This window comes from Delphinapterus leucas, chromosome 11, assembly GCF_059928025.1.
Source record: "Delphinapterus leucas isolate spDelLeu-1000000601 "Yukka" chromosome 11, BTC_Dleu_Yukka2, whole genome shotgun sequence".
Taxonomy (NCBI): Eukaryota; Metazoa; Chordata; class Mammalia; order Artiodactyla; family Monodontidae; genus Delphinapterus; species Delphinapterus leucas.
Window position 1 is genome coordinate 71,794,177 of NC_143139.1, and position 25,584 is coordinate 71,819,760.

A 25,584-nucleotide genomic window follows, 5' to 3' on the forward strand; every position below is an offset into this window, starting at 1 on the left:
CACAACAGTGAGAGGCCCGCGTACCGCAAAAAAAAAAAAAAAAAAAAAAAGAATCATTATTGTTATTCTTTTTAGCTATCTATTATTACTAGAATTTTTAGAAGAGATGCTCAATAATCAATTACAATTCAAAGAAAACACATCCATGTTGTATATGACTGCCTTATCTCAAGTAAGTTTTTGTTTTTTTAAAATTTATTTATTTATTTTTGGGTGTGTTGGGTTTTTGTTTCTGTGCGAGGGCTTTCTCTAGTTGCGGCTAGTGGGGGCCAGTCTTCATCGCGGTGCGCGGGCCTCTCACTGTCGTGGCCTCTCTTGTTGCAGAGCACAGGCTCCAGATGCGCAGGCTCGGTAATTGTGGCTCACGGGCCTAGTTGCTCCGCGGCATGTGGGATCTTCCCAGACCAGGGCTGAAATCCGTGTCCCCTGCATTGGCAGGCAGATTCTCAACCACTGCGCCACCAGGGAAGCCCTCAAATAAGTTTTTAAATATAGGGTTTACCAGAAGTTAGACCAGTTCCACAAAACAATGTTCCAGATATACAAACAGAAATGACCACGTCTGGCAGTTGAACATGTCTAGGAATTCTTTTGGAGAAATTAAATGTTTGGGGTTTACGATAGTTGTGGTTATCATGGATGTCATGTACATCGATAGAGTTGCACTTTTTGAGATCTTACAGCCACTGAAAACAAGCCCATCTTTTAAATTATAAAATATTTAGCATAATGCAGTTGCATGAAGGCCTCGGTTTCATGCCTTTCTGAGCACTAAAAGGAATTCTCTTCAGTCTTCTTCCAAAGCTTTCTTTCCAGCAAGGTTTCATCCATTCTACAGAAACTACTCATTCTATAGAAACTTCCCTCAGATGGAGGGAAAGGGCTAACACATTACACTTCTTAATTCTTACCCACATTTCAGCAACTTTTCATCTTCTCTTTGTCTGGTCACCTGAAGGCATACAGAAAACAACACAATCTGGTCATTTGACAAAACTAGCCACCTACAGTGAATGAGTGTGTGGACTTTTATCATATATAAAATACCTTTAAGTAGCTAAACTAAGCATGGACACAATAAAAGAGGAAGATTATAAAGGAATATACGAAACGTAAAATTAAACGTTGTGGAAATGTCAGGGATGGAGAGATGGTCCAACTGGGTAGATATAGGAAAGTTTAATGCAAGGATGTGGCACTTGACCTTAGCCATGAACAGTCAGGAGGCTGTGATGATTGAGGGAAAGGGTATACCAGTCATCAAGATCAGCAATATGAATTCTCAGTTTTGCAGAGAATCAGAAGCAACACACCTGCCCCTATTTGTAGCAAAGTTAGCAGTTACAGATCTTAATGACCACATGGAGTAATGGGAAGAGCACAAGCTTTGGACATAAAAAGACAAGGGGACTGAGTACTGAGGTCCAGTCACCACATGGTCACTTACAATTTTATTACCTTAGAGATATCACTTAACCTTCCTGAGCTTCACTTTAACATTCTATAAACATCCAGAGCAAGAAAAACAAGTTGGCAGAGTTGTTTGTATTTGTAAGCAAGAAGCATATCTCCTGAGAGAATGTTACATTTGAATTAAATGTTAATTATAAAGTTTCTCCATAGCAAAGATACGACAGACCTAAGTACTTCCTTATATGTAGATAAATTTCTTCTTCTAAGATTACTCTGCATTTAACTTCTAAATTCTCTTTCTAAAATTAACTCTGGGATCTGGAGACTAGAATAATAGAAATCTCACATGACATTTTTCCAGGAGCAAGCTACTGAAAAACTGCTAAATATAGAATATACAAAGAGGAGGAATATGGAAAATTATGGACATATAGGAAATTACAGCCATAAAATTTCAATGTCACATTGCAAAATGCCAGATGCTGGAATTTCCTATAAAGCTTAATTGTATTTGTTTCAAGGAGAAATACCTTGGAAAGCTGGATTTTAGAAGTTCCTTATATTTTAGCCTACTATTTCCAATTATGCTGGAACTTCACTATCCATCCTGGATACACTGGAGATGTATCATTATCTAAACAATCATTTCCATTTCACAGAAATCCCAGGACTGTTTTTTCTAACAATTGAGTCATAACACTGCTGTTCCCATGGTTACCAGGAGTTCCAATTTCAGTTCCTCAATATGCATTTTATCATGTAAGATTGTACAATCCTTCAGTATAGGCCATACTTTGTTCCACATGCTCTATTATTTTCTCCAAGTTTCTCACACCCAATCCCCATTTAAGCTTCCTGTTTTGCTCATTTTTTGACTAAAGTTTATGTATCCAACCTGTATGGCGATCATCTTTCTAGCCAATAAATTCAAAACAATGGAGTGAATTTAAGGGACAGGAATTGGGAGAAGATTAGAAAAATCTGCTTCTCATCACTCTAGATTTTAGCCCTAGATTTTAGCGCCATAATTATGATGGTAAGGGAAAGAGCAACATAAATCCCAAACTACGGTGTCCTCAGTGATTCTGTGATTCCATTTTATCTGTTCGAATTTCTCAACTGCAAAGGAATTTAATGCTCACAGCTCTGAAAGGTACTTTCTCTGGATATTGGGGTCTTACACCAGAGTCCATAGAATGGGCTTCAGAGGTGCTCATCAAGTGCCTGAAATTACGGGGACGGGGCACATGCACATATCACTTCACGTGGCTGAAGGAATTCACTTTAATGAGGAAAAGGTCCGTAGCCTTTTAATCAGGTTCTTAGAAACATATGTACAGCAAAGATGTTTAAAGAACACTCCTCTTGGACAAGATCTCTGTTTTAGGAAAGAGCTCTGAAGGGACAAGTTGTTAATAAAAATAATTTTGGCAAAATAATCTTCAGTCGTTGAGAGGTTTTAAAATTTGATGTAAAATTTTTGGAAAACCAATATGGAAATGTGTACCAGGACCCATAAAGGTGTTCTTCATCTTCGATTCAGTTATTGCACTGCAAGGAATGTATTTTTTAGGAAAAATATCAAGAAAGGCAAAAAAGATAAAGAAATGTTTATTTTGATATTATGAATGGCAGGAAAAAATTAGAATCCAACATAGACTGATTGAATAAATAATGTGACATCAACAAAATGAAACATTACAAAGCCATAACTACAAATATCCTATAGGAAAATATAAAATATTTATGATAAAATATTAAATGAAATCACAAAGAAAATACAAGTATGTATAATATAAATAAAATTATGACAGTTTTCAAATTAGTTGTACTAAAGTAATGGAATTTTGTGTGATTTTGCTATTTTAAAATCCTCCCAAATTTTAATATCCTATTAAGTAAACATTGAATTAAAAATAAAACAGAATATGTATAGCTGATTCACTTTGTTGTAGAGCGGAAGCTAGCACACCATTGTAAGGCAATTATACCCCAATAAAGATGTTTAAAAAAAAAAAAAAAATAAGCCATAAGAATTCTTTGATAAAAAAAAATAAAAAATAAAAAATAAAAATAAAAATAAAACAGAGACTTCTGTTTAAACATGGCAATTTGAACATATATCTTGATCTTCATTCGTTTCCCACACTTGACAAAAATGACACTGAAGTTATGAAAAAAATATATAAATCTACAAGGAAAATGAGAACAGAGAAGGAACTGACAGCATCAAAATTTTGAAATCTATAAAGCCAACATATGAGGATGTCTAACTTATTAAAAAGGGGAAAAGTTAAACATACACCAACAATGTAGTAAGATTAGGAATAAGGTTATGTACATAAAAGAACCCTGGAATGTTTCAAAATTGAAGACATCTTTTACCTCTAAAAGAGAGGAAAAGATGTGGCTAACAGATTCATATTTGAAAGCAACGCTGGGATCAAAAGCCAAAAACAATTAGACCCACTCCTTGCCCAGATTCAACTCTCCCAGCCTACTCAGCCAGAGAACTTTCTCTTCCTCACCCAACAAAAAAATGCTCTTTGGAGGGGTTGAAACAGGAGGATCTTATATTGTGAACAGCTGAAGTCAAAAGTGATGTACTGAAAATAAAACATTGGAGTCACAATAGACATGCTGAATAGTGAGACCCCTCCCTTTATCCTCACTCAGCTCCCAGAATGCACCAGCAGCCAGGCTAGATCCCTGGGAAGGAAATTTCTCACACCAGCCTGTGAGAAAAGATCTACAGATACTGATGGTTGTGGATCTCCAAGTGAAACATCCCAATCCAATCATGCTGGAATAAAACCCATTGGTGTGCCCAGACAGCCTTTTAGTGCATCAAATTTAAGTATGAGTGGACACCCAGAGGACACAAGACATTTGAGGAAAACCTCAAACAAGAGGGACAACAATTAAACAGTGAAAGAAACTGGGAGGGATAAGACAGGGTAGAAACAAAAACGTTCTTCTCCAAATAAATTAATATTCCCAGAGAGATATAAGAGAAGATAATCCAGCTATGGAACAAAAGCCAAGATGTTATTTTTAACGGAACATTAAGAATACAAGAAAGTTCTTGAAATTAAAATGTGACATCAGAAATTTAAAATGCAATAGGAAGATGGAGAGCAAAGTGGAGATCACAATCTACAAAGTAAAACAAAAGACAAAGGAAAACAAGCCAGAATGTCCAACGTTTAACCAACAGAAGTTCTAGATAAAAAGAATAGAAAAAACGAAGAGCAAGATTTTGTCAAAGAAATAATTCAAGAAAAGTTTCCACGAACTGAACTTGAAAGTGCCCACCACACTCCTGATATAATGAATGAAGAAAATTACACATCAAGGTGTAAGATCATGAACTTTCAAAATACCAAGAATGAAAATATCTTAGATCTTCCCAGATCAGAAAGAAAAGTAGATCAGAAGCCAAGAATCAAAATTACATCATACTTGATTTTCCAATGGCAGTCCTGGTGGTGAAATAATGCTTTGAAAATTCTAAGGAAAATGACATCCAGTATTAAAGTCTGTATCTGGACAAATTATCCCTCAAGAATGGGAATAGACTAAAAATATTTCGGACAGGAAAAGCCTCAAAAAATGTGCTCCCATGCTCCTTTTCTCTGGAACTAGTAGAGAGGGTAAACCAAGAAAGAGGAACCAGGAGATGGGAACCAGAAAACAGAGTCTCTAACACAGGAGAGAGTTGAAGGGAATTTCCATCATGATGATGAAGGGAGATCCCAAAGAAACAACAGTGTAGTTAGACTAGAGAACATCAAGTCTACACATCCAGGAGGGATAACTCCAATACTTTTTTTTTTTTAATTGAAGTATAGTTTATTTACTATATTGTGTTAGTTTCAGGTGTACAGCAAAGTGACAATTTAAGAAATTATTTGATATGTTTGAGTGCATCAGAGGAGATTCTGGCAAAAAGTTTGGAGTTGAGCTGTGATAGGTACTTAGAAAATTAAACAAAAGAAAAAGAGCTAGATGAGGATACTCCAAGAAAAATAAAATTTATATAGGAAAGGAAATGAAATTAGAGTATACTATATAGTTCATCTATGAATAAAGTCTATATAGTTATATATACTGAATTTTGATTAATTAAACAGAATGATAAGATTATATCTGGAAAATAGGGAAGCATAAGTGTTTCAGTGAAGAGGAGGGAGAGGCACATATTACAAAATTAAATTCTTGGCTTCAGAGTAAGAAATTAATAGATAGTATCTAATATAGAAAACAAAAATGTCAGTGTAAGCATGTTATTTAGAAATGTGGGAAGCAAACACTAGAAGAAGCAAGTAGAAGAATTTAAAATAGAAATAAAAATTGAGGACAGAGAAGGGTTGGGAAAGTGACTGCTCTTTTTAAAAGTAAGTTTTATTAACTGTTTGCTTTTAAATCTATTTACATGTATAACTTGCACAGAATGAAAAAATAAAGTTAAAAGAAGAAAACAATTGTGAAAAAGTAAATCTGAGTGTTTTCCTAGACTCAGTTTTATAAAAGTTGAATACTCTAGCTGACATTCAAATTGCAGCTTCCATTAATACTATAAGATGAAACCAGAAAAAAAAAGAGAGGATAAAATTATTAAAAAAAAAAAGACTCAAAAGGAACGTTCTGGGACTAAAGAACATTGATATTTTGATTAAAAGGTACTACTAAGTGCCTTGGACATGAAGAAAAAACACTCCAACTTAGACTCAGCATTATAAAATTTTAGAACATAAAGAAAAATCCTAAAAGTTTCTAGACAGAGAAAAATACAAATGGGACTAGGACTGGTATCAGATTTCACATAATCAACTCTGACTTTATTTCCCTCATTCTGTTCTCCTTAGATCGGCTTTTATTTTCCTCCTAACATTGATATAAATATTAACTTTTATTTTCCTATTTAAATAATAAAAACATTGCAAAGTTATACATATAAATCTATTAAAAAGCCAACAGTTAATAAGAGACTTTAAAAAACAGCAGTCACAATAGATAAAAATGCCTTTAATGTTAGGGAAAACAATTTTAAGCCTATATAGTTCTATATCTAGCCAAATTAGTAGTCGGATATAATGGAGAATAAATGCATTTCAGATATACAAAGACTCAGAATGTTTATTTCCTACACATCCTCTCTTAGGAACTTACTTAAGGATGTTTTCCAGGAAAACAAGAGAGGAAAGAAAGGAGAGCTTCAAGCCAAGAAATGGGGGATCCATGCCCCCGCCAAAAAAAAACAGTCCCTGGACGAAAACTCCAGAGGTTCAAAGGAGCAATCAGCCCAGATTAAACATAGAGAAGACACCCAGGAAAAATAAGAGCGTCTTAAAATTGGCACTTTCCTTAGTAAGATGAAAGACCTTAATGATTTAATAAAGAGAGACAATGTAAATTAAAAACTAAGAAGAGAAAAAAAAAAAGCTCTATTTAAGAATGGATATTAGCATACCGTTCAATATGCTATGAATAGTTTTTAAAACTATAAAAATGTAAGTAGCATTTATTTAGACACAACCTATATACAGGAAGTGCTGACCTGCAAGAAGCTGAGGGGTCAGCAGACATTTAATACTGTCCAAAACATCCATAAGATACTTGGTCCATAGTATATTTGGTCCACAATACATTTGGTCCACACCAAAATGTCCCTGGAATTTGGTCTTGTCCAAAGCATCCATGAGCATATTTGGTCCATGCCAAATAGTTTTGGACAAAACCAAATATCAAGGACTTTTTGGCATGCACCAAATGTCTTATGGACATTTTGAACAGGATCAAATGTCTGAAATGGAAGCAGAGGCCTGAGGCTAAGTTAAAAACAGCCAGTTGAAGAGCCTTGCCTAAACCAGCAGAAATGGAGTTGAGTTTCCCAGCAGTAGGTCACTGAAGAAACCAATCAAAGAGACTCACAAGAGAAATATTATTTCTAAAATACTTTTCATATAATATTTCTCTTAGCTTTTTTTATGTGCCAAGCACTGTTCTGAACATATTACATATATGCATTAATTTAATCTTCACAACAACCCAGTGGGAGAGTCTGTTATTATCCCCACATTACAGATTGTAAAACTAAAGGACAGAGGGATTAAATAACTTGGCCAAGGACATACAGTTAGCAGCTAGTATAGCTGTGATTTGAATCCAGGGACTGGTGCCACGTTCTTGCCTTTTAATGATCACATTAAAGGGTCCCCTTAAAAAGTAGACAATTGTTTATCAACCATACAAAGGCCTCACTGCCAGGTTAGAACTATCCCAGCCACCAAAATTCTTGTGAAGTTCCACTTACTTTCTATACTTTTTCCATACAATGAAAACAGACCTAGGATAGCCTGCTAGAAAATGAAAGTGGTCCAGATGCCCAATCAGCCCCAGCTAATAGCCAACCAACTGACAGAGGTGAGCACATTTAACAGAGACCAGAATAATTATCCATATTAAATGACTGGCCCATGAACTCAAGAGTTAAATAAATGTTTATTGTTTCAAGCCACTGATTAGGTAACTCATAGCAACAGATAATTGATACTCTCAAGATTTCCTTCTGTAGTAAGGAAGTAATCAAGGACTCAGTTAATGAGTAGGAGTGATAGTAGAGAGGAGGTGTCCAGACAGTGGCCACCAATGGTACCTAAGAGCCGGGCTGTGTGGCCCGGAACCTAACAGGTACTGGTCTGTGGCCCGGGGGTTGGGGACCCCTGCTCTAGAGAACGTAAGTCACAGCAACATAGTTGCTGTAGTTGAAGCTCAGATTTGGTGTTGATATTCTCAGTAGCAAAAGCAAAAAAAAGGACACAGTCAAGTGATAGTTTTAATTATCATAAAAATCAATTAGGCGGGAAAAGAAACAAATCATTACCTAGATATTAGCTCTGGAAGAAATACTTTAAATAGAATACTGATTAATCATATGAATAATATTCCTGTGTAGCATCCCCAGAGCAAATGTAATAAAAAAATTTCATGAGGTTATTTCTCAACTTCTGCCCCCGTGAAAGCCCAGAGCTAAACACAACAAGGTATTCACAAGGTAATGGCAAAGGCAATTCATTAAAAATTCATACAAAGACAATGTGGTTCAAGGAAATATTTCTCTATCCTTCAGGCCAGAGGTGAGCAAACTATGGGTCCAAGACTAAATTCAGCCCATTGACTATTCTTGTAAATAAAGCTTTATTGGAACACAGACATGGCCATTCATTTTCTTAGTGTCTATGGCTGCTTTAATGCTACAATAGAGTTGAGAAGTTGCTACAGATGGTACGGCCCACAGGGCCTAAAATATTTACTATCATAAAAAGTCTATTGACCTCTGCTTTAAACGAAATCTCCATTATTATCACTTTTATCCATGGAGCTTTTGATAAGAGTTAGAAAACGAATTGTTGATTTGAGTTGGATTCATACACTAGGCAGTACCATATGAAACCACTAATTTTCGATCTTTTTGATCTATAAAACATCAATTTTTTATAGGTGTTCAATCTAACACTTTAGGAAAAAAGATTAAAATCTTGTTACAAAAATGAAAGAGCTAAACAAGTCTTTTACTTGGACGGGTAATAACTCTTGCATAGAGGAGTAGGATATGAAATATTGTTAAGCAAAGCCAGGCTATTTCTGAAGAAGGAATTTTAATCTCCCCACAACATAAAAGCAGACCTAACAATATTTTAGTTTTAGAATACTACCATTCCAAGTGAAAGAAGGAGAAAATGCCAACCATCCCAATTAAAAGCCCAATTTAATGACAAACTCAGCAATGATGGCTACCCATTTTGACATGATGGTTTCTACTGAATAGCTGCCTGTATTTATAATACGTGAAATAGTCACACAAAAGACTTACCATTGTATCCATGGAATTATACCAGTGCTGGGGACATAGTATATAGTCAATATACATCCCTTTAATTAAAATTTTTTCATGAAATTTAAACAAAGATGTAAACTCATCTACACACTGAAATGATGCAGTTGAAGGCATCAACAGAGTACTTCACACCAAGTAAATTATCAGTAAAAGACGTTTACATGAGAATAAGTTCATACATTTTTTTAATGTATAATCAATATATTATTAATATCCTACGATGTGCATGCTGTGCTGGTGGCTATAGAAAAATGTATGGCTCAGTTCCTTTAGACAAGAAACTTTAAATCTAGCTGGTGAAACACATGTTTAAAAGATAGAATGAGAGCCCACAAGGCGTGTTTTAATAAAGTGCTAAAAGAAAAAAGCCGACAGTTAAGTGAACTATTACCATATTGTGTTGAATTCATTCCTCATGAAAATCAAACAGGAAAGAAGTCAAGTGACCCAGAATTCAGTCCCAGCTGTGACGTTTCCCAGCTAGAGTGTAAATGGTTTCATTTAACAGTGTTAAGCTTGTTTATTTTGCTGGATCGCACACACTTCAGTTCTAGAGAAGCCTGAAATAGTTATTACATCACCACTAAAAGACTAGATTTCTGTGGAAGAGCTTCTGTGAAAAATGCTTAACAGGTAATAGACTCAGTTTGCATTTTCAAGGTTTTTGAAACATTTAAAATAGCATAATATTTAAAACACTCCAAGGAGTTATATGCCAGATGTTAACACATTGGAAACCACCAATACATGAACTCCTCCTTCCGGTTTGACTCATTTTCGAATGGGCCTCAGAATAAAGGCTTCTTCTACAAGAATATCCTGACATTACAAGGTGAGCTGCTAAAAACCTCCCATTTGCAACTACTTTTTGGTGTAAATCAGGATTTTTTGATAGCGTGCAAACATATAAAAATACTAAGTTAAATGAGATGGTAAGGATTACATGAAATCACAAGTGTCACACAGTAGCTGTGATTCCAAGTGTTTGTATTAATCAAAACAACTCCATGAGTTTCATTTATTCACTATATAAAGAGTAAACATGTTCGGTTTGAACTTACAAAGTTATTTTTACTAATAAAATACCATCTGTTTTTATATAGTAGAGTTCCATTTAAGATTTTATTTAAAAGGAATTCTTTCTGCTAAAAAAAATATCCATTAGAAGAGATGATCTGAGAAGTCTTTTCCATATCAAATAGTGTATGGTTCTTAGAGCAAAGCTCTATTTTACAACAGAAACATAAAGCAATTACCTTGTGTCCTAAGAGTTTATAATATCACACACTATATACATCATATGTAAGGCAACTGCCAGAATCTGCTTACTAGTTATAAAATATTTGCTCTTCCCACTTGCTTTTGCACAACACCTGTAATTTAACCAGGGTGTTTTGGGGTGTGCCCGCATTTCCCTGTCAACATTACAGTTTTGGGCAAATGCCAACCTGTAAGAGATTTTCATCTTGAGACTGTTTCCCTTCTTGCAACATTGGTTGTACTTTTGCCAAAAACATCAACCTACTGAAGGAACATCCCCTTTTACTCACTCCCATCCATTTCTGGACTCAAATGATAAACATTTAGTATTGATACTTACATCTGAATTTAACTTTTTCTGTCCTTTTCCTTAGTAACTCCCCTAAAACAATCCTCACCAACCTCATAGGTCATTTTTTTTCATGTGTTCTTAATACCTTAAGTATTAAGTTACTCTCTATTTTTTTATAATCAATATTTTTTGAAGTGTAGTTGATTTACAATATTGTGTTAATTTCTGCTGTACAGCAAAGTGATTCAGTTTTACATTATACATTCTTTTCTAATATTCTTTTCCATTATGGTTTATCATAGGATATTGAATATAGTTCTTTGTGCTACACAGTAGGACCTTGTTTATCCATTCTATATATAAAAACTTACATCTGCTAACCCCAACCTCCCATTCCATCCCTCCCCCAACCCCTTCCCCCTTGGCAGCCACCAGTCTGTTCTTTATATCTGTGAGTCTGTTTCTGTTTTCATAGATAGGTTCATTTGTGTCGTATTTTAGAGTCCACGTATAAGCGATATCATATGATATTTGTCTTTCTCTTTCTGACTTACTTCACTTAGTACAATAATCTCTAGTTGCAAGTTACTCCCTATTTTTAATTTTTACTTTTGTTTTTTTCTGTAGGAAAGATTTTCATAACATTTGGAACTTCCAAAATATCTGTTCCATCATCCTGAGAGAACTCAGTCTCTAATTCTACACAGGAGTAGAAAAGTCATTCTGTCATTTCTACCCATTGTGGTATTTTAGGATGCTAACTTCCTTTGTACCAACAAAGAGCTTTGTCCTTGCTTACAAAGTGTCCATTACTTCTTAACAGAGATCAAACCCTGGAGCCCATTTCCTAGGGAGATGAAATGCTAGGGGAGATAATTCTGATGACCAAACAATGACTCAGTGTATTAAAAAGGCAAACCTAAGCTAAAACAATGCTGTGGAAGATAGGCATGGTTTCCTGAAAGAAGTTTACGGACAAGAAAACTTTATTTATCTAGATCTAAGTCTGTATTCTGTTAGACAGATGTTTTCTTCCATTGCTACTGCATTTTTAATATCAGAGCAAACTACAATTGCTCAAATTGCTCAAAGATGTTAAATATTTATACTTTCTCAGAAGTCCTAAGAGGAAAATGCAGCTAATAGGAACAGTCTGCTAGAGTGGTCAGCAGGCCTGGTTTGGACTATGGCAGATGATGTTATTAAATCTGGTGAGTTATTAAGACTTGGATGTTTCAAGGAATGGAAATATTTGATAGCTAAGTTCTGTCACATTCAATAATTAGCTGTATAGTATTGAGGATAAAACACTGTGCATACTTTTAGAAAAAATTATCCTGTGTCTGTTCACCTGGTACGCTCAGGTTCATTGCATAGATGAGCACAAATTAGAAGCAAGTTTACCTTTAAATGTGTAAAATATAATAGTGAATGGGATAACAAGTCCTAAGGCAAGAATAAAATCAAAACTCTTTCCTGTGGCCTCCAACACACTTCCGCACACTTGTGACCTTTCCTCCCTCGCTCATTCCACACAAGCCACTCTGGACTTCCTTTTCTTCAACATACCTGGCTTTGTGCCTGCTTAGAGACTCTCTACCTACCATTCCTTCTTTGGAAATGGTTTTCCCCAGTTCTTCATAAGACTTAACCACAACAGCAGGGACTTTTTAAAGTGGGGAGTTGGGAGCGGGAATCCCAGGACACAGGGAATTAATGTATGTAAATGACTAGAATTTAATTAAGTGCTCAGTCACTAGAGATCCTTATTGTTTGGGCTGTCGTTGCTACCCTTCTGTTCTCAGCTCAAGGATTACTTCCCCCACACAGACAGGTTTCCTCTGAACGTTGAATGTACAGTTTCTCCTTCCTCCCTTCTCCAAATGATCACTCTCTGTCACATCACCCTTTTATTTTCCTCCATGCACATGAGGGTTGCCTAATGAGTAGCATTTTACAGAAAAGCTAAACTCGGAATGGATGGCTTTGTTTTTAATAGACAGAAAAGCTTTCTCTAGTTTCTACAGGTAGAAAATATATTAAACCTGTCACAGTGATAGGAACGAAAAGTCAGCACTTATTTTAAAATAAGTGGAAAGACAGTGTAAGTGGTATTAGAGCCCTGTGGTTTGTTGTTTATGGGAAAAGAGGCCAGTGTAAGGAAATCATCTATAACGTGCTCTTCTCCTTTGGGCATGTCAAGGCGGTACTGTCCCCTGGAGGTAGTGACTAAGAAGGTACTAGGAAGAGTCGTAATTCTTATTTTCAAATCTAAGATACTTACATTGAGCAATGTATACTAAATTTGTGTGGGAAGGATGTATGGAGAAGAAGGGAGTCTTGGGAGTGACAGTCCAGTCTCCTCTCAGAGACCATTATTCTTCTCTATCCTGCCTTGAAATTTATAAAATTACTACTTTATGAAAATCATCACCAAAAAATATACTAGTGGAAAACATAAGTCTGTTTGAGAATATGTTAGTTAAACTCTTGCACAATAGATGTAGTGAATCATTAAACATAATGTTTATCCCTTTGGAAAATTGTCCTCCTTGGAGACAAACCAGGAGGACAATGTGCCTTGGTGCCCCTATGAGAACAGTCCTTAGGTGGCATCGCTGATTGCTCTGACCACTCCACCCCCAGCATGGACACCCTGATATTCTGATATTCGTTCTTCCCTTCCCTCTCTCAGGTCATCCTTTTACTCTTTCTTTCTCATCTTCAGACCAAATGAGAGAGAAAAGAAAACATCACCAGTGTAAGATGGAATTGGGTCAGGATATTTTGGAAGAATCTATTCTTTCTTCCTCTTCTCACACTTTAATCTTCAGTCTAAAATCACTCTGTCAGAGAGGTCAAGAGTCCAGATGTCTTGATTTCTCTGACAGTGATGTTTCCACCAAACACTTTCCCGGTGGCTCTTCACCATAACACAGCTCCAGTCACCTAAGGCAACCCAGCACTCTCATTGCACAATCATCTGTTTTACAAACAAGAAAGCTGAAGCCAAGAAACAGTGAACAACTCCTCAGGTTTATTTCAAATCAGTAAAGAAGATGATATCGAAAGTCATTGCTCATACCTTTCTTGACTCATGGATAAAGTGAGAAACAAGTTGCCTCATTTCACGCTTTGAAATAACCAAGTATTTATTCTCAAGTTTGCTCTTATAAGTATATATTCTCAAGAGCAACCTGACTCTTGCACAATCATCTGGAGTAGGAGAAAGGGAAAGTCCTGTGAGGGCGGGTGGGAGAGGGAAGGGTGGAGTGGGAGGGAGGCTAAACCCTGGAAGGATGCTTCATGGGCTATGAAGAAACAGTGGGTCCTTGGGCCAACTGGTCTGACTCAGCCCCAGGAAACAGATCATTATCATCAACTTTGTCTTTTAAAGGAAAGATTGGAGCCATAAATGAACATGCAAGTACTTGTTGGACAAGTGGAATAGATCTTCGTATTTATGTATAGGCATATGATTTATTGAGCACTTATCATGTGTAATACGTATACTAGGAGCTTTGAGTGTATTATCTCATTTAGTTCTTACAACAACCCTAGAATGAAGGTATCATTCTCTTTAAGACTAATGCAAATAAGGCTTGGAGAAATTATCTTGCCCAAGATCGCATAGTTATAACATGGAGAAGTCAAGCTGCTAATCCAGATCTTCCTGATTCTAAAAGCTTACACAAAGGTATTTAAGACTCCCTTAGGAAAAACAAATCTCTGTTTTCACAGTGAAAAGTCGTATGCCTGTATATACACCTGACTTTGACACTGCATGCTCCTCGGGAACATAGATATTGTTTGTTTGTTTTCATATCTATGTCTTCAAAGCAGCCTAGCCCAAATCCTGCCGTACATTAGGTGCTCAACAAATGTCTTTTATTTCTATATAGATGCTCACATTAGCAAGGAGCTAACTGTGATTAATAATAGCAGCAGGAGCTGATAGATAAGTGACAGCAGTAAGATCCCCTGCCCCCTCCCTCACTTAAGCATTTCCAAAGAGTGGTGGGCGAATGAAGCTGTAAGAGGCTACTGTGAGAGTGGTCCAAAATGAAGGAACAGTCAGAGAAAGAATCCGTCAAAGAGCAACAGGTTTAGCATGCCCTGTCCTACTTTCACCATTAACCATGTGGCATAGAAGGTGGAGAGTATGGGTTGTACTATTATGGGCATCATTTTAGAGAGGTGTTTTTGGCCCCTGAGGTTGCAGCACTTTTCATATCTTCCCTGGAAACACATTGTGTATGTATTTTCATAAGTTCTATCTCAGCCCCTCCCTCCCATCTTCACCATCACCATGTTCTTCCAAAGGCAACCAGCATCACTAATTCGTGTGAGGGGCAGTGAATTCAGAGACTTAGAAACAAATGCATTGAATGTTCTCCATCTCTCTTTATTAAAACTGTCTACTACAATAAATTACAGCCACCATAAGTCATTCTATAGTCCTTTATAAGCTGTCCCCATGAAGACAATTAAATTACAGAAATTAAATTACACATATGATCTGGGGTTTTTTCTCTATGAACAGAATTTGGGAGAGGAAATCACTACCTATAACATGTTCTTTTCAAACTTTCTCTCAGAATGATAGTATTTCCAATTAAGTAGTGAAAGATTCTTTACTGAGAACTTGCTGTGTACCAAACTCTGCTTAATGATACTGGGAATTCAAAGGAGTATAAGAAGAAGTCAGCTGCCACTGAGTTGAAAATCTAGATGTAGGAAAAAGAAGCATCATCTATCAAGGTAAGCAAGAGAACGGGCTGCATGTGCAAACTTCAGATAAGTAACATGCTGCAGAAATGAGAGGGGAGAGCCAGCTGATTTTTGCCTCAGGTGGTCAGAGATGTTTTCATGAAAACAAGATATGATCTAGAACTTGAAGGACTGGTTAACAGGAAAAAAATGGTAATTATGTATTAACTTCTCTTAACACATACTATGCTGTGTTTCTTCCCTTCTCCTGATGCTTTTCTCAAATCTCTGTTCCTCTCAGTTGCCCCCTGAAACCTAGAAGTCATCTATAACACTTCCTTCTCCTGACCTCCCCACATCTAATCCGTCAAGGAGTCTTGATGATTTCCGCCACAAATGAATCTCAAATGCAACCGCTTTTCTCTATTTCCACTGCTAACACCCTAGCCTGCAAGACCACTGTATTAGTCCCCTACCTGTCTTCAAGACTACTCTTACCTCTCTCCAAACACTTCTCATAGTAGCCACATAATCTTTTTTAAACTTAAATAGGTTATTTCTTGAATAAGATCATTCAGTGGCTCCTCATAGCCCTTAGAATAACATAAAATGTCCTTAATATGCTCCTTAAGGCTGTGCATGTTTCTGGTCCTCTTTGGCTTCTACAGCCTCATAATCTACTATACTCTCCTGGGAACAAACACCAACCCAACAGAACTCGATTGCTGCAAAACTCAGGAAGTATTTCCTGACCAAAGTGTTCTGGAATATTCTTCCCCTCGTAGAATGGAACAGAATGGATGACTTCTATCCAACCATTATATCTCAGTTTAAATACCCTTTCATAAGAAAAGTCTTCTTGTACGTCAATTTCAATTACCCTCTCCCCCTCAGTTCCTGAATATCTCTCAAATGTCCTATACTCTACAATTACATAGAATTGTCCCTTGGTATCCATGGGGGATTGGTTCCAGGATCTCCTGAGATACCAAAATCCAAGGATGCACAAGTCTCATAATAAATGGCATAGTATTTGCATACATCCTCCAGTATACTTTAAATCATCTCAAGATTACTTATAATACCTATTACAATGTAAATGCTATGTAAACAGTTGTAAATAAAATGTAAATACTATGTAAGTAGTTGCTGGTAGGTGACAAATTCACATTTTGCTTTTTAAAACTTTCTGGAATTTTTTTTCATATTTTTGATCTGCAGTTGGTTGAATCTGCAGATGCAGAACCTGTGGCTACAGAGGGCCAACTGTATTTAGTTTTATTAAAGACTGTTTCCCCATTAGTCGCTAGGTTAAATGATAGCAGGAACCATGTGTATTTTTTTCACCACTGTGTTCCTGGGTTCTTGCTCCCCACCAAAAATTAAATGAATAAATATGTTACTCAATTTCAATACTCCTGTTAGTTTCCATTCTCTGCCACCAACACTGATCCAGTTTGCTGTAAGTGACAAAGCAAATATCGTGCTTAAAAAAGTTCTACAAGTTTTCAGTATCCAGGGATTATGTATATTTCCATACTAGTCAGTGCCACAAGTTCTGCCCTCCCTTCCCTCTCAAATCTGAGGAGTTAAAAGAAAATTAAAATCCCATGCTTCATGTAGCTTAAAAAGCACTTTATTCCACACCTTTACTTATTCAATGTCTTTCTAGAAAAAAATTATTCTTTCTGGTTTTGCTTCTAAATTTTTTTCCAAACAAGCAAAGCCAAATCACAATGAGGAAATATCTGTTCTTTTAAGATGGATCTCCAGAAGAAAGAAGAATGAAACCCTTTAGAATCCTCAGATGGGAAGAGAAAGAAAAGAACCTTTTCTCTCTAGAATTAGGGGGAGAATGGAGGAAGCATAGCTCACTCTGGAGGCCAGACTGAACCGCAGGCAGGATTCCTATTCACAGGGCTTGAAACATAGGCTCTTCCCTCCCCTGGCCTAATTCAATATTTTATCAAAAACATTCATAGGTTACAACAATTCCATGGGGAAAAAAGCAAGAAAAACCTTGCACCCTCTCTAAAAATGTACCCCAGGTTTATTTTTTAATTAAAATAATAATAGTGAATTGAGTGCTTAAAATGAACTAGTCACTTTGCTAAGTGCTTAACATATATTAAAGCATTCAGTTCTTCCCCATAAACCCTAAGTACTAGTCATTACTCTCATGAGTCTGAGGAAATGAAGCCCAAAGAGGGTAAATAACTTGCAGCTCTATTTACAACAGGCAGGAGATGGAAACAACCTAAGTGTCCGTCATCAGATGAATGGATAAAGAAGATGTGGCACATATATACAATGGAATATTACTCAGCCATAAAAAGAAATGAAATTGAGTTATTTGTAGTAAGGTGGATGGACCTAGAGTCTGTCATACAGAGTGAAGTAAGTCAGAAAGAGAAAGACAAATACCGTATCCTAACACATATATATATGGAATCTAAGAAAAAAGAAATGTCATGAAGAACCTAGGGGTAAGATGGGAATAAAGACACAGACCTACTAGAGAATGGACTTGAGGATATGGTGAGAGGGAAGGGTAAGCTGTGACAAAGTGAGAGAATGGCATGGACATATATACACTACCAAACGTAAAACAGATAGCTAGTGGGAAGCAGCCGCATAGCACAGGGAGGTCAGCTCTGTGCTTTGTGACCACCTAGAGGGGTGGGATAGGGAGGGTGGGAGGGAGGGACACAAGAGGTAGGAGATATGGGAACATATGTATATGTATAACTGATTCACGTTGTTATAAAGCAGAAACTAACACACCATTGTAAAGCAATTTTCCTCCAATGAAGATGTAAAAATAATAATAATAACTTGCTTACCCTCACAAAGGTATCTAGCAATAAAGCCATTTTTCTGTGATAAAAATCTTGTACCATGTTGCCCTTGTTACCCACACCAGATATTTGCAAGAAGACTAACTGGGTAAATTTTGCAAATTTTCATTTATTCAACACTGTGCTGGACTTTGGAAGTTCAAGGATGAGTAAATCATTGCCCTTGCCTTCCTAGAGCATATATAGTCCAATAAGAAAACAAAGCAATAGGGCTTCCCTGGTGGCGCAGTGGTTGAGAGTCTGCCTGCCAATGCAGGGGACACGGGTTCGTGCCCCGGTCCGGGAGGATCCCACATGCTGCGGAGCGGCTGGGCCTGTGAGCCGTGGTCACTGAGGCTGCGCGTCCGGAGCCTGTGCTCTGCAACGGGAGAGGCCACAACAGTGAGAGGCCCGCGTACCGCAAAAAAAAAAAAAAAAAAAAAAGAAAAGAAAGCAATAAATAGCACAGCAGACTTACTCTGAATGGTATCAGAGCTCCAAGTAGGAGCTGGCTTTCAGTCTGGGGACATCTTTTCAGGGAAAGTCACATCTGAATGGTGAGTAATGTAGTGATTAGTAAGTGATATCTCAGGTAAATATGGAACATTTATTGAACATACATACTCACCACTGAGAACCCCTTTAACATTACATAAAGTAAATATTTAACCCCGAAATTTAAAACCGAAAGAACAAAGAGAATGGGTGAGAGGTAGAAGGAAGCTTCCGAGGTGACCAGTGACTGAGCAGAGAGAAGGCTGAAATCTACTGTCTACAGCAGGGGCACACCAGTGTGAGGTGAGAGGGTTTGCTCCATAAAACACTGGAAAGGCTCAGACACTGGGACTACTGGGCACCTCTAGGAGCCAGTGTACAGACTGCAGCTGAGGACAGGACTGGTTAAATACTTATAAGAGGGAGGCACAAGCTATTGGGTGTCAGGTCACATGGAGAATATAGCTAATATTTTATAATAACTGTAAATGGAGTGCAATCTTTAAAAATTGTATTAAAATATATATGGAGGAAAACCAAATTTTTAAAAATGAAAAAAATCTATATGGAGCTTTTAGACCCCTCCTACCCCTTTTACCAGGCTGTACAGCCAGTGAACTATCCCTTCTCAACTCCCAGCAGAAGACAGGAAGTTTACTCCCAGAAAAGGTTGAACCTGATTGGCTCTTAACTCAAACCCCAAGCACAGCAAGGACAAGGTACCATATGGGAAATGGGAGATTAAGTGAAAACCTACATACTGGATAGTTAGTGAGGCTTTTGAGCCCTTTTCCCAAGTCTGGAGTTACCCATCCGAGGCAGGAAACTGGAAGATTCTTCTGGTGGAAAACAGAATGGTCCAAGAGAGGAGATCTATGGTTATTGACACTGGAGGTCTACAGGGAAGAGCTGGGTTCCAGCCTAAGGAAGGCCAGTGCTGCCTTGGCACACCAAGCTTCTAATGAGCTTCTAGGACCCCACTCTTAACTACACACGCCCAGTCAGGGATCTCCAAGTATTTGAGGAAGACTTCTAACATGAAAAACAGAACAAAGCAAACAGAAAAAATGTGGGAGACTGGGTTGGACTTAGAAGAAATAGAGATCAATGCAGTGAGCAGGAAAAAAAACTTCAGGGAAAAAAAAACTTTAATAAATAAATTTAGGAAAATGGAATGAGAATATATTTATGAAACGAAACTGGGAAACTAAAAAAATGCATACTTTAAGCACAAGGATTTTGTTGTATTATCCTTTTTATCTTTTTGTATTCTAAATACCCTTTAAGGACTTCCCTGGTGGCGCAGTGGTTAAGAATCCGCCTGCCAATGTGGTGGACATAGGTTCGAGCCCTGGTCTGGGAAGATCCCACACGCCGCAGAGCAACTAAGCCCATGCGCCACAACTACTGAGCCTGTGCTCTAGAACCTGCGAGCCACAACTACTGAAGCCTGTGCACCTAGAGCCTGTGCTCCGCAATGTAGTGTAGCCCCCACTCAGCGCAACTAGAGAAAACTCACGCCCAGCAACAAAGACCCAACGCAGCCAAAAATAAATAAATAAAATAAATACATTTATTAAAGTAATAAATAAATACCCTTTAATTTAAAAAAAAAGAGAAAGGAAAGCTAACTAGACTAAATTGAACTTCATTATTAGTAAATATATATATATTAATTTTATAGACTTCAACAGAATTATGATAAATTAAGAACAAGGATAAACAGAGCTCACAATTCATATGAAAAATGAACAATCAGAAAATAAAGAGCTCTTGAAATGATAGCAGAAAGAAATCAACAGAAGGGTTTTAAGACAAAATCAAAGACTCTCCCAACAGGTAGAACAGGAAGATGAAGAACTGGAAAAGGGAAAAGGAAAGAAAGAAAATAAGAGAATCAAGAATATTCAACATCTGAGTGAGTTTCCAAAATACAGGATAGAGCTCCAGCTACCAACTTATGTTTCCTCTTTCCTTTTAAGCAAAACTCCTTAAAGTAGAGCGTTCCTACCAAGGCTTTTGTAAGTCAAAATTGTGTAAAATGAAGAAGCGATTACCTTAGGCTATGTCTTGCTAACTGATGCACAAAATAAATCGATATATAGCACAGATGCTCACAGACCCAGGTCAAGGCTATGGCGGCTTGGTGCTGAGATACTGAGTTAGCTTCTGGGAAGGAGCTTGGCGGTGCCACTGGCTGCTTGGGGCGAGCTGCCTCTATAACAGCTCACTGCAAAACAGACGCTGAGCGCTATTTTTACTTTTCACCTTTTTTCTGGTAAAAGCAAAAACTCCCTTCTGATTTCTTTCCACTAGTGAAAACAGGTACTAATGTATGTCTTTCATAAAAGCAAGGTGGCATAAAGTGAAACTTTCAAAAAGTGTGGGAATCCTGTACTATCATTTCCTTCTCCTCTATCTTAACCCACTCCGATCTCATTTCACTCCAACCACTGACTAAGACAGTTCTTAACAAGATCACCAGCCCTCATAGTACTTCCTTCTCAGCAGCCGATGACAAGAGAGCATTCCCTCCTTGGAAAACTGTCTGCTTGGCTTGTGGAACTTCACATACACCTGCTTTTCCTCCAACATTTCTTGTCACTTCTTCTTAGTCTCTCCTGCTATTTTTCACTTATCTCCCTGATCTCTAAATGTGGGCAGTGTCTCCAGACTCAGTCCTTATATCTCTTTTCTTTGTAATCTACACTCACCCCCTAGGCTACCTTGTCCAGTCTCATGGTCACACGGACCATCTAGATGCTGCTGGCTTCCACATCTGTATCTCTAGCCCACGGACCTCACCTCAACATGCAGACCTAAATGTCAAACTGCCAGTTTACATCTCGACTTGGATGTGTAACAGGCATCTCATACTTCCAATGCTCAGTCCAAACTTCTAACTTACACTCTCCTCTTTCTCCCAAAAAACAAAGATAAAATCAAACTTCTCCTCCTGTACTTTTCCCCTTTTCAGTTCTTGGCAACTTCTTTTGTTAGGCTCATGCCAAAACTCTGAGTCATCTTCCTTCCTTTTTATCTCACACCTCAGATATGGTCTGTCAGCAAATCATAACACCTCTACCTGCAAAACATATAAAGAAGGCAACCACATCTCACATCTTCACTGCCATTATTCCAGTAGAAGCTACTATTACTTCTCTCCTGATTTGTTGCATCAGCTTCCTGAATGGTACTCTCGCTTCTACCCTTGCTCTCCTTCTGATTATCTCAGTATGCCAATCAAAGTGATCGTGTGAAGACATACCTCAGATCATATTACTCCTCTGCTCAAAACCCTCCAATGGCCCTCTTCCTACCCACAAGGTTTTGACATAATCCGAGCCCCAATTGCCTTTAACATCATCCCCTCCCACTTTCCTATTTGTTTCCTTCGCTATAGTCACCCTGGCTTTCTCGCTGTTCCTTCAATGCATCTGAACCTTGAACTCGATATTTCTTCTACCTGAAAGGCTTTCCCGGCAGAGATCTACCTGGTTAATTTTCTTACTTCCTATAGTCTTTACTCAGACCTCAAAGCTCACTCTCAGTAAAGCCTTTTCTGGCCACTACATCTAAAATTAAAAATCTCTCTATCTCTCTATCTCTCTTACACACACACACACACACACACACACACACACACACACACACACCCCAAATCATAGCTCCCATCCTGGCATAATTTTTTTTCTTAGCATTTATCACTACCTAACATACTTTTTATTTTATTTATCTGTCTCTATCATTAGTAGGTCTACTCCCTGAGGGCAGGATTTTTGGTCATTGTGTACACTGCTATATCCCCCAAACTTAGAAGAACTCACAAGCATAATGAAGATATTTATTGGTGGATAAAATAATGAAGAAAATAGGGAGCATGAAATGATCAAAGAAATAATTCAAGAAAATTTCTTAGAACTTAAGAACCCCAATTTATAATTGACACCTTGATACAATTGATATCTTGCTGATAAATAAAATAAGACCCACACCAAGATACATTATGAATTCCAAAATGTTAGGGATTCAGAAAAAGATATTAAAACTTCCTGTGAGAAAATAACTGGTTTTATACAGACTGTCCCTGTCTTATGATGATGTAAATTTTTGACATTACAATGGTGCAAAAGCAATACACATTCAGTAAAAATCATACTTCAGATTTTGAATTTTGATCTTTTCCTGGACTAGTGATGTGTGGTACAATCCTCTCTCCTGATGCTGGGCAATGGCAGTGAGCCACAGCTCCCAGTCAGCCACTTGATCATCAAGGTAAACAAGCAATACACTTATAACCATACTCTACCCATACAAATATTCTGTTTGTCACTTTCAGTATAGTTTTCAATAAGTTACATGATATTCACTTTGTTATAAAATAGGCTTTGTGTCAGATGATGTTTCCTAACCATAAGGTAATGTAAGTATTCTGCGTATGTTTAAGGTAGGCTAGGCTAAGCTGTGATGTTTGGTAGGTTAGGTGTATTAAATGCATTTCTGAGGATATTTTCAATGTACATCTTGATGTGACTCCACTGTAATTCAAGAAGATCTGTACAAAGAGCTGGGAATAATATTGCCATTAATCTTCTCAGTAGCAATGCAATATACTAGAAAAAAGGTGGAATGCTTTTAAAATTCTGATAAAGTTTTATTTCCAATCAAAAATTTCATGTCTAAATAAATTATCATTTAAACATGAAGGTTAAATAAAAGCCTTCTCAGGCATTTAAGGTTTTAAAATAAATTACATTCCCTGTATCTTTTCTCAGGAAGCTACTGGAGAATGTGCTTTACCAACATGAGGTTGTACACCAAGGAAAAGGAAGGAATTGGTTCCAGGAAATGGAGAATATAAATAGGAAGCACACAAAGAGAACTTAGGGAATAGTGTTGAATATCAGGTCTAAGTGACAACCGGTTCATGTTGGAACAAGAGAACACAAGGTTGCAATAGGCATCTAAAAGGCAAAAAGAGAACTGTTAGATTACCTAACATTTTTTTCTCATATTAAGGGAACTTTTCATACTTTGAGACGATTTCTATTTTGGCATAGGAAATTAAGTGAACAGAAACAAAAACAAATCCATGCAATTTTAAACTCCAGGAAAATCAAAAATCTTTAGGGGGAAAAAAAGATCAAATCATTCTTACCAGTTTTGCTGGGATATGTAGCATTTGTAGTCACGATCATTTAAATTCTGTTTATTGAATTAACCAAAAATTGTCACACATACACTGGAGAGGGAAAGTATCTTAGCCTTAAGCACTCTAGAAAAATAGGGTCTGATAAAGGGATAAAGATGCTGAGGCTTTATTGGGGAGGTACAAATCCAGGTCAGTGAGAGACAGAAATAAATAAAGCAAAGCAATAAGAATGGGAAACTGTAAAGGCCATATGTTATGTGCTGTCTTCTCATTGGTCAAAATTCACCCACAGATATTATTCTCCTTCATTTCTGAGTTGGGTAATCTGGCCCCTCCAGCAGCCGCTAGGGATACTGAATCTCACATTCTGAGAACTGGAGCTTCATCTAAGTCCATACGTGGTAACAAGAGCTAGAAATGTTGGGCATTAGTTAGTTGGCCCAGCTGTGCTGCTGGTAGCCGAGAGAAAGGGCCCAAGTTTCCCAGGGCAAATGACTGGTTATCTCCTGGGAGCAGCACCAAAATCTGGGAGGTGAAAAGCACCAGGGGAAACTGAGGAATCAAATAAGACCAGTACCCAATACAGAGGGTAAACCAACATTGGAGAAAGGACGGTCAAGGGAGCTAATTTCTAACTTTCGATGGTAGTACTTCGAGACAATATCTACATTTTTAAAATCAGAAAAGAGATACCTCGCTAGCTAGCTAAATAGATAAATAAGGAAAGAGGAGCACCAGAAATACTAATAGTTGAATCTCGTGGTCCCTGGAGTTTTCCATGAGGGGCAAAGAAGGAACAAACTTGTAGTATGGTTTGCATGATTAACCTATGTTCACGTATTATAAACTAATTAAGTTTAATGTAGACTGAGTGAAAATCTTATATGCAAAGAAAAAGAGCAATGGCCTCTCAGCAGAGACGTCAGCCTCCAGAAGAGCCGAATTTGTAGAGATTGAGGGTGTGGCTGGAAATGATTGGAGATAAGTCTGGGGATGTAGGTCGTAGGTAATTATAAGCCATGCTAAAGACTCTGAAATAGATCCTGCAGGACTTGAGGAGTTAGTGAAGAGTTAGCAGGAAAGAAATATGAAACTTGCATTTTAGAAAGAGCACAATGGCTGTACTGCAAAGGATACATTAAATGAAGAAAGTCCTAGAGGCAGAGAGTCCCTTTAAGAAGCTGATGGAGTAGTCATGTAGAAAGATAAAGGTCTGAATTAAGTATAGTGGAAACGGGGAGAAGATATTTCCATCCGTTGTGCAGGATCTGTAGACCAATTGGGACCCACCTCCCCTATGAGCCATAAGGGAGAGGAACAGAATGAAGCCAGTTGCTCCACATAGAAATCAAACATATGGCATTACTCTTGGGAATGTCATCCTAACTCCCCTTTCTACATAATCTACTGTGAAACTCTCCAAGAGAGGTTTCTATTACCGCAACAAATCTATCGTGCAGTCTACCCACTGCAGTCACAGTTACTTCTTGAATATTTTAAGTGAACATTTATGATGAATGCAATC

General features: G+C 37.4%; 1 pseudogene; it reads right to left on the reverse strand.

Moving 5' to 3' along the window:
• The window catches only part of LOC111163610 (large ribosomal subunit protein uL30 pseudogene), a 114,982-nt pseudogene that overhangs the window by 89,131 nt on the left and 267 nt on the right, over nt 1–25,584 (reverse strand).